At 36.8% G+C, this 19,133-nt stretch overlaps 1 protein-coding gene across 2 annotated transcripts in view; it reads left to right on the top strand.

Annotated features, from left to right (window-relative positions):
* The window catches only part of SKAP1 (src kinase associated phosphoprotein 1), a 287,224-nt gene that overhangs the window by 119,224 nt on the left and 148,867 nt on the right, over positions 1–19,133 (top strand). The window lies entirely within an intron of this gene.

Raw genomic sequence — 19,133 nt, 5'->3', positions numbered from 1 at the left:
TAACTCATTTAATCCTGACAAAAATCCCATGAGGAATAGATCCTATTTTTATCTCCATTTTACAGATGAGGACAATGACACTTGCCCAAATAACTTCTCCTTGGAACAGAAAATGGAAAACATGAGAAATTAGGACTCAGACTTTTGGAAAGAATTTCCATGTAATCAGATGAATGATTTGTCTCGTTATGCTTACTTCATCTGTAGAAAATTATGATGTATTCTGTAAAAATCACATTTGTGAAATATGGACCCTGTTTCCTAAGCAGCAAGAAGTAAATATGTAATATTTCTATTCCTTTTAAAGCCTTGCAGTATTAGAAATCACTGCTCTTTATCTATGACATGGTACAGGACTTCTAAAAAGTGCTGCAAAGTCCTCATGAAAACTTCCTTGTGGGGAAGTTACCAGAACCAGAAAAGTCAAATCCCTTTCCTACTGCAAATGTAGGCTCCAGTTTGAGTGAGAATAAGTTGCATACTTTTCTTGAAATTTTTCCTTGTCTGTTCTGTATCACTGTTCTTTGGCAACAAAATTAGGTTCCTCTAGAGCACGTCATTATTTTCCATTTTTTTCTCTGAGGTTAGTTAATTGTACCCTTGAAAGGATAGGTGAACAGCAACCAGGCAGGACACGAAAAGCTTTTTCTTTCTCCTCTTTCTAAAGACCAACTTTGTGTTGTATCTTATTGTACCAGGGTCCGGATTGTTATCCATTCAATTCACAATGAAATAAGGTATTTATGGGTCATAATTAGCCTCTGAGTCCTCCTCAGCTCGCAGCACTCAGCAAAGGTGTGTGCCCTGTTGGCTCAAGAGAAGGGGTGGGGGGAGCCACCTTGTGGTTGGAAGATGACCCAGCAGCCTCCAGAACCCTTGCTCTGTTTCATGTTATAAGTGGAGATGAGGGTAGAAGCAAGAGATAAATCAGAAATATCAATCACTAAATATTTGCAGAAAGTGGTAAGGGATATAAATAGAATCTATAACTACAATAACAGTGAAGCTGTAGTTGTAAATATACATTATCCTCTTTAATATGACATAGAGTAGATTGAGAACCGAGAAATTATTAAGACCCCCACAAAAAAAATTGGAAGAAAGAATGAAAACATTTAAGTTAAAATTATGTTCATTTTGTAATTCAATAAAGAAATCCCAGAGACATATTTTTAAATTTAATGTTGTTTTCTAAAGCACAGAAAAAGCCCCACAGACATCTGTTTGCATACATTGTGTGTCAGGCAACATCAGATTTGAATGGAATTTATCTAAATTTTATATGCATGGCTTGATGTAAATTGAAATAAATTGTACAGCATACTCTGCGTGGACATATTGGTTTTTCCATCGCTGCTTGAACTTTTAACCCCAGGGCCTGAGCCGGTCACACGTTGACCTGTCTGAACTCTGCTGGTAGATCCAAGTGTGGAAGGCTGACCTTGCCTCCATGGCAACCATAAAGTAGAGTCCATGACTCCTCTCTCCCTTTCTCTCTCTTTTCTCCACACTCCAAACAAAACAAAACAAAACAAAACAAATTAGTATATTCTCGCACAGCCAGTCAGTGTAATCTTGGAATAGTTTTGCCAAAATGCATTTTGCCCCTAACCCAAGCTCTAAGCAAAGCTTTTTCAGCTTGCTTGTCAGATGTTAATGAAAGTTTGAAATGAAAGCCTTTATAAAAGTTAATGGAAAGGACCCCTTCCTGGGACACATTCAGTTTACTTGTCTACTGTTATAATAAAATATACCTCACATACTCATATATTAAGTAATGTTGCTATTGGCATATTATACATGCAGATGAAAATTATACTGCTGTGGGATTTCAACATAATCCTTTATGGCCGGATTTAAAAAAATAGATAAGATTTTACCAATGGCCACAATATCCACATCCCATCTAACATTTTCCAGTATCATAGGGCTAAATTATCTGAAAGGATTAAGTATTAAGGATCTAATCTTTCTATTGTGAGTTGTAGTCTCCATTTTAATTAAGGTACTTTTATACTTCTGATCTGTTTTCATTTTGATAATTGATCTTTAAATCCATGTACTAACAAATGATCATTTCCACAATCTTGGTGGTGGTATAAAAAGTATTATTTTGTCCATCTCTAAAGTTAAAATCCTGTTCATAGGATGTATTTGTGGCTGTTCATGTATTAATGCAAGAAGCATTTGTCAAAAGCCTACTACATAAAAAACTTCAACTAAGTGCTGTGAGGTGATACCAAAACAAACAAACAAAAACCCAAAATGGTGGTGTCTGGTCCTAAGAATTCCAGTTTTGTTGCATGATAGGAAGTAGATAGAGGAAAACTAGAACAGAATTAGACAGCAGTGACAAATGTATAATTGTTTAAAACTGTATACCACCTGACAAGGAAATATGGCATAATTAAGTGACCATTTGGGAATGGATTTAATGAAGAAAGACTTCTTATGAACAAAACTTCCAAAAGGGCAGTTGTCCAGGGCTAGTAAACAGACATCCTACTGGGTTTGAGTGCTCATGTAATAATCTGCTATTATTCAGATCCTGAAGTCCGTATGCATGCCTCAGTTCTTTGTTTCTGAAGTTTTTGCAGTGAATATCGAAAAAAAAAAAAAACCCAGACTCATCAGTTTTGAGTTGTAAGGGACTTGGATTATCCTTAAAGCATAAAGAAAATCTTGATTTCTAGAAGTTTGAGGTAAAGACCTGGAAATCTCAAATGTTCCACAAGTTGCCTTTGGGCAACCATAGGTCACAGGATTGATAGGAGACCAGTCTGATGAAACTGAAGTTCTCATTTACAGTGGCCTTGAGGTAGTTTAAAAACAGCAACCAAAACATCACAAGAATGTTTTTCTTTGTCAGGCACTATACAAAATAAAAAAGATAACCAACCTAGTGTAGGCAAGGAGAATCAAGAAATTCTCCCAGTTTGCTGTGGGCCAGTTTCTTCACGTGTAATAATAAGAAAACCAAACAGTTAACTGAATTCTTGCTTTATAGCAGGCCCTACTGTTTGAAGCACCTTCGCTTCATTCTTAAAACAACCTATCAGGTAATTACCACAATTGTCCCCAGTTTACAGATCAGGAAACTGAGGCATGCCATCTTTTCCAGGATCACACCCAGGTAGGGAATCTAGCTTTAGACCTTATGTGCTTCACCCACTGCACCAGAGATCAGCAGACTTATTCTTTAAGTGCCTTATGGTATCTTAGGATTTTAAACCATATAGTCTCTAGAGTTGCAAATGTGCCAGTGTAGTGCAAAAGTGCCATAGATAAGACGTAGATATTATAATATGTAGATAAATGAATGTGGCTGTCTTCCACTAAAACTTTTTTTTAGACAACAAAATTTGAGTTCCATATAATTTTCACCTGGCATGAAATATTATTATTTAATTTTTTACCCAGCCATTAAAAAAATGTAAAAAAAAAAAAACAAAACAAAACCACTCGAAGCTTGCAGTTCCTATAAAAAGAAAGTGTTGGTCAGATTTGGCCCTTGAGTCATGATTTGCTAACCTCTCTATTGCTTCTATATGCTTCTCAATGTACAGAATAAGAAGTTGAACTAGATGGTCTCAGAACTTTAAATTCAATGACTTTCTAGCTCCAAAAGTAGGGTAACCATTTTGGATTCAATACTATGTAATTAAAGAATCGAAAGCTGCCTTGGAAATCAAGCCAGCCCATTCCTTTCCTTTGGAAAGACTATATATTTAAACTATCTCAGAAGGATGAAGAATAATCTTCGTTTAATTGATATTTCAAGAAAGAGATTTCATTATCTCCTTTAACAAGCCATTTTATGTTAATGGCTATTCCTATCAGAATTGTAGTCCTAATATCTCGCCTGAGTTCCTTATGATGCAATGGAAACCTACTTCTCCACTCTTTAGAAATAATGATGAGCTTGTCTCTGTCTTCTACACAACACTACTTTACCTTCTACAACTTCTACACCACCTCTGCAGCTGAAGGTAAGGACCTCCAATCCTTTTCCCAGGCATTTATTTTTCACTCATGTAGACTGCTTTCTATTCTACTAGCTATTATTGTAATGTTCAAAGGAACCCTTTCCAAAATATCTTTATCTCTATTTTATGATAGAACCAGGAACTGGAAAGGTGAGAGACTTCTTTTCTTTGTATCTGAAAGTTTCATTTTCTAAAAGATGCATATGTGCGAATTTCTATAAATGTCATTACTGCCTAAAAGAAGTGTTTTGCAGGGGTCCATATGCTTAACTCGTAACTGCTTTAGTTGCATAATACTTTGGTATTATGATAAATGTAGCAAAATACCTCTTCTTTTAAAATCAAGTAATACATAGAGCTGGTTGTGAACTTAAAACTCTTTTTTTTTTCAGCTTTAAAACTCACAGTCATTGCAGAATTTGCTTCTGTTTCCTTAGTGTCTGTTGAGGTGATGTGATAAAAACAAAATATAAAAGATCCTGTATATCATGACATTCCTACATATTATCCCCAGTTACAACCCCAGCGTTCAAACTCCTGAATAGTCTTCTAAGCTGTATGCCTTGCAGTTTCCCAAGCACTGACAATTTATTTCATAGATAGCAAGGAAATATCCCCTTATTATCTAATAACCTTTTATATGTCCTAGGTATGATAAATTTGGAGGACTGTATTTCATTTTCAGAATAGCCATTGGAGTCAGATTTTCAAAGGTTTTTCCCCTGTATCTTCTACAGACATTTTTGTCAGAAAACTAATATTAACACATATGGAGGTTTTTTTGACATAAGATGGTTATATAGCCACAAAATTGGAGGGCAATGAAGGAAAACATTCTGCCTTAAAAGTCTTCCTCCTTTATGTGTATTCAATATGGTCTTGGAGTACTCACTCAACAACTTGGGTCATAGAGTTGTAGTGAAACCAGAAGAATAAAGTGCTCTGTAAGAGCAAAATGTTCATCTATTTATATTTCTAAGACTGCAGGGCATTATTTGACAGATTACACAGGCATTAATGTAAAGACTATTTACAGGTTATTTGAAGGGGTTGAGACAAAATGTGATTTTATCTAGGAAAGGAGGGCCTTAAAAAAAAGAAGAAAAAGAAAACAGTATTGTAATAAAAAGGTTCCCTTCACTACAACAGTGTCACAGGACAGTGAATCACCCACTGACTGGTAACTTCTTGGCGTATCCAAAAGATAAATTTTAAGTTAGTTGTAGTGAGATTCTCAAATATTTTTTTGTCCCTACTACTGTTGAATAAAATGTTTACTGTCTTTAAAGAGCTCATTTTGAAAGGAATCTGTTCAGTAACTTGTCAATGTTTTTTTTTCTTTTACTTTGTACTTATTTATTTTGTTAACATTTAAATGATCCTTAAAAACAAATTTTAGGTTTTAAATTTGGGCAATTCTAACTTTTAAGATAAATTTTAAGTTTTTAATTAAATTTAGTTAATTTAAATTTTAAATTGTATCTTAAGGGGTGTTTGGATGCCTCAGTCAGTTAAGCGTCTGCCTTGGGCTCATGTCATGATCCCAGGGTCCTGAGATAGAGCCTTGGATTGGGTCTCCCAGCTCAGCCGCGAGTCTGCTTCTCCTGCTCCTTCAGGCCCTCCCCCCTACTCATGCTCTCACTCAAGCTCTCATTTTCTCTCTCAAGTGATTAAAAAAAAAAATCTTTAAATTGTATCTTAAAATGAATTGCCCAAAACAGGTCATTCTTTTTTTTTTTTTTTTTTTTTAATCCCTGTGATTTTACTTTTTCAAACTACTGCCAACATTCTATTGAAATTCCGTGTTTACAGATCTCTATTCCCACTGGAGTCTGGTTTCTTGAAGGCCTTGGTATGATGCCTGTCATAGGATAAGTGCTTCCAGAGTGTTTGTTGACCTGAACTGTTGAACCAAACAGTGGCAAAGAGGATGGATTTCAACTTAGCATTAGAACACCACACAGAAACTCATGGATTCTTTACATTTTTGGTGGATAGGCTAAAGGAAGGCTACAAGTAAACAACTGTAACAAGCCAGTATCACTGGCTTTTATGGGCATTTTGTGTGACTTTTAATAAGCTGGGCAGCAGTGTAGGGGAGAAGTGGCTGGGTAACCCCAGTGTGAGCATGTGTGAAAAAGTCATGTGACACTTGAGCTACTCCTCACCAGTCCTAAAGGAGCTCATTGAAGTGGAGGAGTTTGGGGATGCCTGGGTGGCCCAGGTCATGATCTCAGGGTCCTGGGATCAAGCACCACATGGGCTCCTTGCTCAGCAGGGAGTCTGCTTCTCCCTCTACCCCTACTCCTGCTCTCCCTCTCTTTCTCTCACCTCTCTCTCAAATAAATTTTTAAGTGTTTAAAAAAATTTTTTTAATTTTAAAAAAGAAATGGAGAAGTTTGTGAGAGATGGGAGAAAAGGCTTCCATGTCCTGTAAGTAAAATTCCATAGCAATATAAGACACCTAAGGGAAATATAGAAGTTTAAAAGAGTTCCTACATTCCATTGATTATCTTTACACATTTGGATTTCAAGCAAGAATATGTGTTCTGGGGCAGCCCGGGTGGCTCAGTGGTTTAGCGCTGCGTTCAGCCCAGGGCCTGATCCTGGAGACCCGGGATCGAGTCCCATATCAGGCTCCCTGCATGGAGCCTGCTTCTCCCTCTACCTGTGTCTCTGCCTTTCTCTGTCTCTGCCTCTCTCTCTCTGTCTGTCTCTCTCTCTCTCTCTCTGTTTCTCAAGGAAATAAATAAAGAAAATATTTTTTTAAAAAAAAAAGAATATATGTTCTTGTACCTTCCACAGAAAAGAAGCATATTTTTTAAAAAGATTATTTATTTATTTTTAATTTATTTAAGAGAGATCATGAGCAGAGGGAGACAGAGAAAAAAATCCTCAGGTAGACTCCCTGCTGAGGACTTGGGACTCAATCCCAATCAAGTATCTGACTCTTGATCTCAGCTTAGGTCTTGATCTCAGGGTCTGAGTTCAAGTCCCACAGTCGGCTCCAAACTGGGCATGGAGTCTAGTTTTAAAAACATATTTTTTCTTTATAAATATATACATTATATATTTTTATAAATATATATGTTTTATATATTTTATATGTATTTATAAAGAAAAATATATATGTACATATATTAGTAGTGACTGACTCAATTCCTAGTTATGTTTCAGTATTTGTTATGTCTCAGCCACCTATAGAATTTCTTGGGAAGGGCAGCCCGGGTGGCTCAGCGGTTTAGCACCGCCTTCAGCCCAGGGCCTGATCCTGGAGTCCCGGGATCGAGTTCCACGTCGGGCTCCCTGCATGGAGCCCGCTTCTCCCTCTGCCTGTGTCTCTGCCTCTCTCTGTGTGTGTGTGTGTGTGTGTGTGTGTGTGTGTGTGTGTTTCTCATGAATAAATAAATAAAATCTTTAAAAAAAAAAGAATTTCTTGGGAAGATCCTCAAGAAATATAGCTTATTGGATCCCTGGGTGGCGCAGCGGTTTGGCGCCTGCCTTTGGCCCAGGGCGCGATCCTGGAGACCCTGGATCGAGTCCCACGTCGGGCTTCCGGTGCATGGAGCCTGCTTCTCCCTCTGCCTGTGTCTCTGCCTCTCTCTCTCTGTGTGTGTGTGACTATCATAAATAAATAAAAATTAAAAAAAAAAGAAATATAGCTTATTGAATAAAACAAGATATTACAGTGTGGCTTCTGTTTGAGTCAAAGGGAAGCCACTTGATAAGTTTGGCAAGCCAGTGTGCCTTGAATTCTTCATTTGTGAATTGCTGATCAATACCATTGATCATCATGACATACATTTCATGTTGGGTGTCTATTTTTGGTTTAATATATTTTAGCAACAAAATAGAAATAACACAGTCTTCACCATACGTTCTGGTAAATGAGTTTAAAATAATTTTGTTGTCAACAACTGAGGATGAGGTATTTTCTAATTCCCTAAACTCATTAGAGAAAGCTACATGCCCTGATACTAGTTGTAGCATCTGAAACCATTGCTAGGTTCCTAACATGGTAGAAGAAGATCAAAAGTCATGGGGGCCATGAGGAAGGCTGAAGAAATTCAGATTCAATTCAAATATTCATGGAGTCTCTACCACATGCAAGGCATAATGCTCTGTGTGAAGGGATTATATAAGTAATTGACAATACCCTCTTCATGTTCTTAAGCTTTTAGATATGGGCCTAGGGGACAAGGATGGTGGCAATAGAGAGGAAGCAACAAGAAGTTACTTGCTACTCTTTCAAGAGGTAGTTTTAGTAAACTGGTGAAGGCAACAGTCTGCTTTTAGGGATTTAGGAGTGAGTGAGAGGTGAGAAACTAGAGGGTGTGGGTTTATATTGCTTTTAAAATTTGATAAAAAAGAAAGGAAAGGTATGTCATTGCAAGGAAGAGGAACTTTTTTGGTTGTTTTGCTTTTGTTGTAGGAAAAGATAAATTTGAGCCAATTTTCCAGCTAATGGGAAAGAAAGAGAAGATAATGGCTAGAATCAAGTCCTGGAAAAGGTAGAAGTGGGTTGGATAACACAATTCCTGAATCAGTCTTAGCTAAAAGGCAAAGCACTCACTTCTTAGGGTTCAAGGATAGAAGGGGGTAAGGATGCAGAGAAGTTTTTACTTGGAGGGAAGGGAAGGGAAAGCCATGTGTTGAGAATAAAGAGTACAGGGGAGGGATTGGCCCAGGGCTTGAGGAAAATGGATAGTGAAAATGTAGGGCAGCCAAACTTCCTAAAGAAATACGATAGAAAATAAGAATCACTGCTAAGCGGTAAATAATATACAGTGAGAACCATCTCAATTTATTCAACAAGTATTAAAGATTAAATGGAGAATTCGTGGAGGTATGAAATGATAAAAGCTACTGATCCAACTTCATTTTCAGGCTCAGCCCTCATCTCTCTCTCTCTCTCTCTCTCTCTCTCCTGGCATAGTGGGAGCCATAGCCTCCAGTCCATGGAAAAATCACATATGATCTCTTGCTGAGCTGTCCTGAATCTTTGCTTGCCTATCATCCTTGTTGACACCAGGGCCCAATCCTGAAGACGTGTCATATCCATAGATGCACAATAAAAGTAAGCATTTCAGTTCCCCAAAACACTTGTCATATTTTTTATAAGGCAACTTCCTGTCCTCAAAAATCCCCACTACAAAAAAAAAAAAAAAAATCCCCACTACACCCTGGAGCCTCTTTCTCTCCTGCCCTTGAACTTTCTTAAACCTGCCATCCTGCCCAGTCTCTCCAGATCCTCAGCCACACTGAGGGTGGAGAGTACTTCTTTGTTCTCTGTCTTTTACTGGATCCAAGCGACCTCTGTCCTTTCAAACTCCTATCTCATTCTCCCCCTTCTCCCCATACTGCATCACAAAATGCCAAGACACTTGTCTGAGGATAGCAGAGACTTCCTTGGATGGAGGCGGGCCTGGGAAGAAGCTGAGCCAGTGAAGCCAGAACCTCTTGAGCACACGGGGAATAACAGGCTAGGAGCACTCATTGTAAAGGACTGTGGTTTGATCACACTTCAGCTTCATCACCTTGGCTAGTTTTGAGGAGGATTTGAAATCACAATCTGAAAGATGAGTTGTTTTTCCACAACCTACCTTTATTCTTACCTCCTACATTTGAAACTCATGTTTTAAATTATGGCCCTTATGGAATTATTCATTTTTCCCCAAACCCAGCCCTATGCCTTCCACCTGGAATGCCTTTCCCAACCTCTCCAGTCACCCACATTCCATTAATCCCTCAAGGCTCTGCTCAAACTCTTATATTCTCAGCATGGCTCTCTAGTTGCCCCAACTTGGACTCAACATCTCCCTGTCTTGCATTTTACTTGATCAGTACCTCTATTATAACTGTTACCATTACCTGCCATGCATTATAGTACTTGCATGTGCTGGCTTCTCCAAAACATTATGAGCTCCAGAGGGCAGGGGTTGTGTCTTCATTATTTTTATATATCTCACAAGTCTCAGCATATATTATACATTCAGTAAGTGTCATATTGAACCCCCCCCCCCGCAGTGTGATTGTGTGGTTCAGACTCTCAAATTATGTCAGATCCTAAAAACCTGCCAAGAACCTTAAGATAATCACAGTCTCTTGTTCTACAGTGTTTCTTAATGTGCCACAGAGTAACTGCCTCTCCCTCTCCCCCATTCCATGGTATTTGGAGGATTTCCTCCCTTAGACACCAGAAATACTGAGGGTGGAAAACACTATGTCAGATAGATCCAAGATAAATGTTTACTTCCTTCAATCATAGTACAAAGGCTAATGCTGGACAGTATACTCACACCACAAAGACAAGAGAGAGACAGGAACTTTAAAAAAGGAAAAAGAGTCAGCCAACAAGGACATGCTCCATTGTGTATGTCAATTCAGGGAAGAGAAAATGGCAGAAAAACCAAATCCACATAAGAGTTTCTATCTCTTTGACTACTGAAATATGTTTAGGCTGAAATGTCAACAATTTGTGATTGCCCACAGGAAGTGAAAATGCTCATATTTATACGGTGTTTTTATCCAGATAATTCCAAGGTGCTTTATAAATTACAAATATAAATGTTCTTTGTGCAATGTCCCTGATGTTCTTCATACCCCAAATCCCGTTCCTAGTGGCCAAAGTCTCCAGCACCCCCGCCACACCACTGAATATTTAAATATTTTTACTAGGTGACAATTTTTTGTCTTTAAAAAAAATCCTCTAAATCAAAAGTCTACAACTTACACTATTTATCTTCTAACATATGCTGCATCTCTCCTACCCACCTCCCTCCCCCTACTAACATGGAAAGTGAATTCAATTAGATTTAAGACAAAGAGTAATTGCATTGGAAAATAGAAAAAATATCTCATCCCAGAGTGATTAAGCTCTTTACCTTCTAGAGGGAGTTTAACTCCTTGGAGAAAACAGGATCCCATATAATAAATGAATACAAAGATTTGCTAAATCAAAGTATAGTGTCTTGAATCTAATTCCCTAGTCATCAGTGAGCTCTTTGCTCCAGGAGAATGGTGTACTCATTCATTGTAAGGTGTGTACAAAATATAAAATAAAGATTAAGTCATTTAAGGGTTTTACAGCTTTATCTTTTAACTCTTCTTATTTTTACACTAAGTATCTCATAATCCAAAATTTATTATAAATCCTTGGATTCCATAAAGCAAATTTAATCACCTGCTTTCCTAGAATTAGTTTATGCTTTTGGTATTTTGGTTTTGGTAACCTTTTCACATACTCAATGTGAATTGGCCCAAGCAGAGCCTCAGTCATCCATGCTACCAAAACTGCCTTGCTAGCAGCTTCTGACTAGTTGCTTACTGGTGCTCATTTTGGAACTTTTGCAGAAAGATTATAAAGTACCCTAATATGACAGATTCTATATAGAGGAAGTCCCAGAACTTGAGATGACGAATAGTTAGGGATGACATATAGGACTGTCATTTGCAATACTCAATAGTTGAGGAGAGTAGGGGTTTGTGAATTGCAAGGGAACCTTAAAAGGTAAATGTTGGATCATCTGAGAGAATCTGGAATAGAGACAGGTCAAATGTACAAGCATAGGCTGCAGTTACCCAATGAGGGTGGCTGCTCAAGGTTGGAGTACACCAGGGACTCCTGGGTGGCTCAGTGGTTGAGCATCTGCCTTTGGCTCAGGGAGTTATCCTCAGGTCCTGGGATTGAGTCCTGCATGAGGCCCCCCGCAGGGGTGCGTGCTTCTTCCTCTGCCTATGTCTCTGCCTTCTCTGTATGTCTCTCATGAATAAATAAATAAAATCTTTAAAAAAAAAAAAGGTTGGAGTACAGCAAACAGAAGAGATCTTTCTGGGTAGAGAAATAAACTTAGGTGCCTTGAACTAAGAAATCTCCCCTCTTTTTACCATCTTTATTATTCAGGCATTTTGTAACTCTCAGTATGGTTTGACATGAGTATGAGTGCCAAAATTTCTGAAGCTGGCCCTGTTTTAATACCTAAGTTAAACTGTCTTTTATAATGGTAAAGTTATATAGGTCCAGTTCCATATATTCCTGTTTGTTCTTTTAAATAACCGGTAAAATAGGTACTATGCATTTTATGTCACATTTAGAAAGACTCTAGCAGCACAATGCATAGACTCGGTTTTGACCTGAGTATCTCATAGTAGCATGGATTTTTCTTTTCTTAGTAGTACCTGGACTCGAACCAGATGTTTTTGACTATTAATAAGATTATACTTTTAATTAGTTGCTGTTCTAATAGAGTCATAGATCTGATTTTAAGAAGTAAAGCAAGATGGGCAGCCCGGGTGGCTCAGTGGTTTAGCGCCACCTTCGGCCCAGGGCGTGATCCTGGAGACCCAGGATCAAGTCCCACGTTGGGCTCCCTGCATAGGCCTGCTTCTCCCTCTGCCTGTGTCTCTGCCTCTCTCTCTCTCTCTCTCTGTGTGTGTGTGTCTTTCATGAATAAATAAAAATCTTTACAAAAAAAGTAAAGCAAGAGAATAGAAGTTGAATACTTGCCTTAGAAGTTTTAGCTTTACCTGTCTCCCCATATGATCTTATTTTGCCCCACCCCTAACTAAGGGTTGATAATATCTACAATATTTATGAGGTCATTTATGTTGCTCTTTGAGATCTGCTTGTGAAAGATACCATATAAACTAATCCTGAGGTTAATATACCTATATTTTCATCCATAGCTTACAGAGTCTGTTGTACATAGGATCAATTCATTTATTTATGGTATGTCCTTAGTTTGTTACTCTTAGCAAAATTTGTGTCATGATCACTATTTCAAAATAATTACACATGTTAACTTGGGATTAGAGAGACTGATTGATAGATTTGGAGTGGGAGGAAGAATAAAATAAAACTACCATCTATTAGAGTTATGGAATCAAATAAGTTGAGAAGTTCCTAAGCGAAATGTTTTTGTCAAGTCAACAACAGGATGGGTCACATCTAAAGGAGCATCTGTAATGAAGGAACACAAGGATTTTTTTTTTTTTAATCTGGAAAAGAGTGACTTAGGAAAATTAATGGCTCTTCTAGCTCCTTAGACAGAGAGTGGTCCTTTCAAGTTTGATGAAGGTCATTTTCAGGACAGTCTAAGCAAGAGGTTACAGTTCAATTTCTACTAGCAGGACTTCAGAAAAGGCAAAAAATGCCTTGAATTTCTGAAGCTTCTGTGCTTTTTTTTTTTTTTTTAATAATTAAGGCTGACAAAAAAGCAAACAATTACCTATATCCTGAATACTTGATGATAATATATTTCTCCTTCCTCATTAGGAATTTATCACTTTTTCTAAAGACTGGAATGGAAAGAATACCAGCTAACCAAGATACAGTGAATGGGTGCCAGTGTGTACTCCCAGCTGCCCATGTAAATCTTTCTTCACAGTAGGATCTGAACAAAAACACACCACTTAATTGAATAGTTCAAACGCCACTGAGTAGAAAATTTCTGTTAGGCCAGAATATTTGTAAACTTAAAGTAGATACATGTATCCTGGCAGCACAGTTAGTTTTGAAATATCAAAAATTTTAAAGGAATCTTTTGTGCTCTTATGCCAGTTATGGGTATTACTTGTCTTAGGACTTTGAAGGTATTTGCTTTATACTGTAGCTGTTTTTTTTAAACAACAACAACAACAACAACAACAACCTTGCTTCATTTTGCTTTTTATTTTTGAGCTGTTTGCAACCCCCTTTGAATAGTGAGAAACAATGCAATTAATTTTCTCCAGCGCAATCATGCATAGATTTAATAAGCATCCGAAGGTAGGATCCATCTGTAAAGTATGCATCGCATGCTAAATTACTTCTCTTCTGTGGTTTTTTTTCTTTCCAAACCTTAATTAATTGAAGAAAAAAAATGTTTATTAAAGTGGGAGCAGGCTGGGCTCTGGCTCTCCGCCTCTGGTTCAAAAGTTCATACAATTCCCTGAAGGCTCATCTGAATGTGTGTGTCTCCCTCTCACAATCTTTCTTTCTCCGTCTCTATAGTAAGGATGAATGCCTAGAAAGGTGTATTATTTTGTTCCCAGGATCAATTTTAATAATCCTAACTTGAGTAAACTAAATTTTTTGTGTTTATAGATTTGTATACATTATATATGTTTCCATAAATAGTGTATATACATGGACACATAAATGTGTAATTTACCCATTTTCCTATTGCTTAGAATAAAAAATTGATATTCTTTCAGTGGCATCTTTAAACAGGATGTAGATAGAGAGCAGGAAGTATAATTCTACAGGTGGATCTCAGACAGGAAATTAAAGGAATTATGTATGGAAATAAGATAAGTCTTTATGAATAAATTTAGAGCAAAAGAAAAAAATACTAAATCTATCCCAAGTAGAAAAATATCTACCTATAAACAGAGAAATGGAAAAAATAAATCATAGGAAGTGACTCACTCCTGTCAGATGCTTTGGAGACAGAAGACATTTCCTGACCTGCAGTAAGCTTTATGTGACCTAGGTGAAAAACAGCAAGTTTATTGTAAAAGAAAAATATTATCTAAAAGACAGAGTCAAGATTTTTTCAATTATCTCCATCGCTTACCTAGGATGCCATGATCTTCCTTTGTTTTTTTACAAATTTTGCTTCTTTCTCCTTATTGTGGTATATACCACAATTTTTAGATTTTTGTGTTTTTTTTTAAAGTAAATACAAAGTTGTCATTTTCATCCAAATTCCTTTTTTCTTTTTTACTGTAAACTAAGACTACTTTTCTCCTTTAACACAAATAAAGTTTGCATCTCTGCTTGAAAATTTAGGAGTGTATGGAACCAGAAGGCAGTGCTGAACCTGACCATGATGTTGCTGATTAAGTCTACTTTCCTTTGCCTAGGCGCTGCTTGCAAAGCATAATGTTCACATAGGAGCCTAACAGAGAGCTTTCTACAGGTTGTTTCACTTTCTTTTTGGACTCTTGTACAGGGTAACTAAAACCACTGTCTATTAGTCATTTAATTTTTTTTAAATAGACACTTAAGCAGAGAAAAAACTAAACAACACAGAGGAGCTATTTTAGTTGGTGATAGACAAAGCCTGAGTCATGTTGGCCGTCTTATCACATACATGCCTACCATCCTATACTTTTGTCATGTGAGTGTCAGATGAGCCATGGGGACATTCCTGGAAGGAATTTTGAGGAATCAACAGAGGTCCTGTTGCTACTGCATATTGGCATGTAAAAACATTTGGGCCACATTTGCAAATTTATATATCAGCTCATATGGAGGCAATAATGAAATATAATCACTAAGTAACAATTATAATTGATGTCTTGGAAACTTGAAGGCTATCATCCACTAGGTAGGACATCTATTTATGTGTAAAACATATCATAATCTCCCCAAATCCCAAATTCTGTGACTTTTGGAAGAATCTCACCATTGCTTTCCAAGCAGATTTTGGTTAGACTTCTGTGAAAACCCTGAATCGAATAGCTGTGTGTTTCACAAATTACATGCATGTAAAAAACATACCTTTGAAGGGAGGATGTGTGGGCCCTTTCTCCTATATGCTTATGTCTCTGTTGTCGTAGATTGGCGTCCTTTGTGAGCTATTCAGTGACATTTCAGAACCATTTCGCTCTGCAGAAAACCCACAGTTGTGTTTCTTTAGCTGACACTGTGGCACTTGCACTCGAAATTGCTAGTTAGAAAAAAAAATTGTTGAGGCCGGTGGCTGTAATCAGCGTTGTTGCTGTCTGTTTCCTCAGACTAATAGCAGAGCGATCCGAGTCTGAGAGTTCAAACAGAGGTTATCTTTCCCAGGTAGCATCTCGTCCAACGAGAATTTGATTTTTTTCTATAGGACTTTACTCCATTAGATTAATGAAATTTCAATGAGAGCCTGGCGCCCCCTGAAGCTTTGTTAAGAAAACAAATGGTGATTCTGTAGGTGTGACAGCTTGCTTGGAGAGTTACGAGAAGGTGAATACATCCCCACAATCCAGGCAGCCTGGAACACATTGATCTCTATTTAAAGCACCAATCGGATTTTTGTTAATTATAAATGATTGATCTGCAGTTTTTTCCTCTCTCTCCTCTTATATGTGGTTCCCCCTCCTTTCCCCACTTCTAACTTCTTTGCATGCTGAGTGCAGAGCTTTTTGTTTAAAGGGACAATCATAGAGAGCAAATTATAGCAATACCCAGCAGCGATGCTATTGTGAATGTCATTGTCAAAGCCCTCACTGTTCACCCGATTGAGGTGAGCCCTGAAGTAGATTTCAACTGACTCCATGCTCCCTTTTTACTTGACTCATTCCTGAAAAAAAGAATCATTTTAACAGAAATAAAGCATTAGATTCATTAGAATAGTATCATAGACACTACCATTATTATGTTTTAAAATCTGACTTGTGAGCCCTGTAAACCAAGTTCTCGGTATTAACTCTGAACCACAGTGCATATCTTATATGAACCACAGTATGATGTGTGACCAACCAACCCCATGTGAGACAACAGTGTGAGTGAAGGGAATATCTCTGACCTTAAATCTCAATTTATAGGCATTTAGGTGATTAATCCACCTTTTATCACCTATGTGGAGTGGTTTTTTAATAATGTTTAGAAGCAATACTGTACTCAAAAACTGACATGTATATTATTCCTGATAATTGCTCACCACACATAGTTCTGAAGAGTACAGAAAAATGTCTCCAGTTTCTTTGTGGACCTATGTCTAGTGAAAATATCTGAACATTTAATGTATTTACTTATTGAATCCAAAAGCACATAGTTGCTTCTTTGTTATTTATAACATGTGCAGTGCATAAAGGAGATAATTCGCATAGCTCTTAGGAAACATATTTGTAAAAATTACAGTTCAAAGAGTATGGTTATTAGTGGATTACATTGAAACTACATTGACTTCACACTTCTAACTCATATGTAGATTTTTAGGATTGTGTCTTTCTTAAAGCCCTTAATTTAAGTTTTAGGACATATCAAGTTAGAAAAATGAATTTCTCCCAGTGTTCTTTTTTTCACTTAATTATCTAAGTAATCCAGGCAATGCACAAGAAACTTTTCTACGCCAAGAATCATAAAGTGGTTTACAGCTTTCAGTGACACTTTTCTACAAAATCCTTTAGATTTAAAGAAGTATTGCCTCATTTCTTCAAATGTCCTGAAACTTGTGCAATTTCCTTGTGAGTTGCTCTATCACTAATTGTATATGATAAACTTTCAATAGCATAAAAGCAATACTGCCTTTAAAACAGCAGTATAAAATGGCCAATAACCTCATATATAATAAAACATAATCTCCTCACACCCCAAATTCTGTGACTTTTGGAAGAAGTTCACTATTGCTTTCTAAGCAAGTTCTAGCTATACTATATACATCTAAATATGAACGGTGTTCTGACAAAACTTCCTCATGAGCTAATTATTTAATGATCCTGTAAGTACTCTTAGAAAACTAGATTTAAAGTGCTATTTTTGCTGTGTAGTGTTTATTCTCAGTATTTAAAAATATTAATTTTTTTCTTTATTACCTTATTGTTCTTATTGTAATATTTTTAAATTAGCAAAAGTCATTAAGGCACATTTATAAATAATTTTAACTATGACTTTTAAAATCAGATTTTGAATTAGCCAGAAAAGAGCAATGTGACTTTTTGATACAAATATTAGAATATCAGAGTAGTTTGTTCATGCCCCTATCCAAATAAGTGACAAACGACAACATTAAGAAATGGATGATCATAGTAAATTCACCAAGTTATTTTTTTAAAACATACTTCCAAAGGACTGATTTTAAAGTGTCTTAATTTTATTCCTGTTGTTGTTTTTTTAATAGGCTAACTAATGATTTTCATTAGTGTATTTGTAATTTATGTGATCTTAGTAGGTTCTACCAAGGTTAAATAATTTAAGGAAATATACCCTTATCTGATATAAGATAGCTAATGAACTGTATTAGATACTTGCCCTATTCCTGTATGAAATGGATCTCCAAAGCTAACAACAGCTTTCTGCGGGAACACAAATCTCTATATAAATATCCAAATGTAGCAAGATGTTGCAAATTTTTAAAGATATGCCATAAAAATAGATTAACGCTAGTATGCAGTCCTGTTCAACTGAATTACAAAGGGATATCATGGGATTGCCAGTGACATTCCCATAAATAAAAAATCAATTCTTAATGATGAGGCAGACTTGTTTTAGCGCATTATCCAGGTTAAATGGGAGCACACAAAGACATCAACTCCTATAAGACTAGTGAAATCATTGTATATTAATATGATTTAGGGAGCTACACACCTCGATGGAATAATTGTTATTATATCTATAGAGCCAGATGGCACTTGGTGTAAACAGCCATTGAGCACCTCAAACGCAAGTGTGGCAGGTGATCTTTAAGGTGTGCTTCATCCTGCTCACTCATCTTATCATTGGAATCTGCGTTACTGTTTGGAAAATGGTTTGATTGCCAGTACACAAATTCTTCAGAATGATCCTATTGTTCAGTAGGAGTATAGAGCATAGAATGGTTTAGCAGGAGAACAGATGACAATAGATGAGGCAACTACCTGGATTTGTGTGATTAGTACTTTATTTTTTATAAGAAACAGAACAGAGGGAGTCCATTTTTTTCCCCAGCGCAGTGGCCAAAAAAAAAAAAAAAAGTTTTCCAAATTTTTAAAAAATGAATTCACAAATTGTCAGTGAAGTAGGCTCAAGTAATTACACTGTTATCAAAATAACTCTCTAAAGGAAACCAAAAGTTATAAAAACGTGTGCTTCTAAAGTAAGAGAAATCCAAGTTCTGAGCAGAGGTATCTTTTATTTCTTGTGAAATCTCTTTCTTTGTTTTGAAGGTTTACATTGACTTCTGCTAACTTTAATTAGACAATTAAAAAAGCTCATTAATTCAACAGATATTTATTGGGCATCTACTATGTGCTAAGTTCTGTTCTAGGCCCTGGAGATATATCAGTGTAAAAACCCTGCCCCCATGGAGTTTACATTCCTTAAGGGTGGCAGTAAATGATATGATACAATCTGATATAAGATACAGGAGAAAAAAAAAAAGATACAGGAGAAATGAAATAAGGAAGAGAGACATTGTGCTGAGATAGAGTATAGGAGGGTAAGATTTGCCTCTTCCCCCTTAAAAAACATAAAAAGGG

This window comes from Canis lupus, chromosome 9 (genome assembly GCF_003254725.2).
Source record: "Canis lupus dingo isolate Sandy chromosome 9, ASM325472v2, whole genome shotgun sequence".
NCBI classification, from domain to species: Eukaryota; Metazoa; Chordata; class Mammalia; order Carnivora; family Canidae; genus Canis; species Canis lupus.
This window is presented reverse-complemented; position numbering and strand designations above follow the sequence as displayed.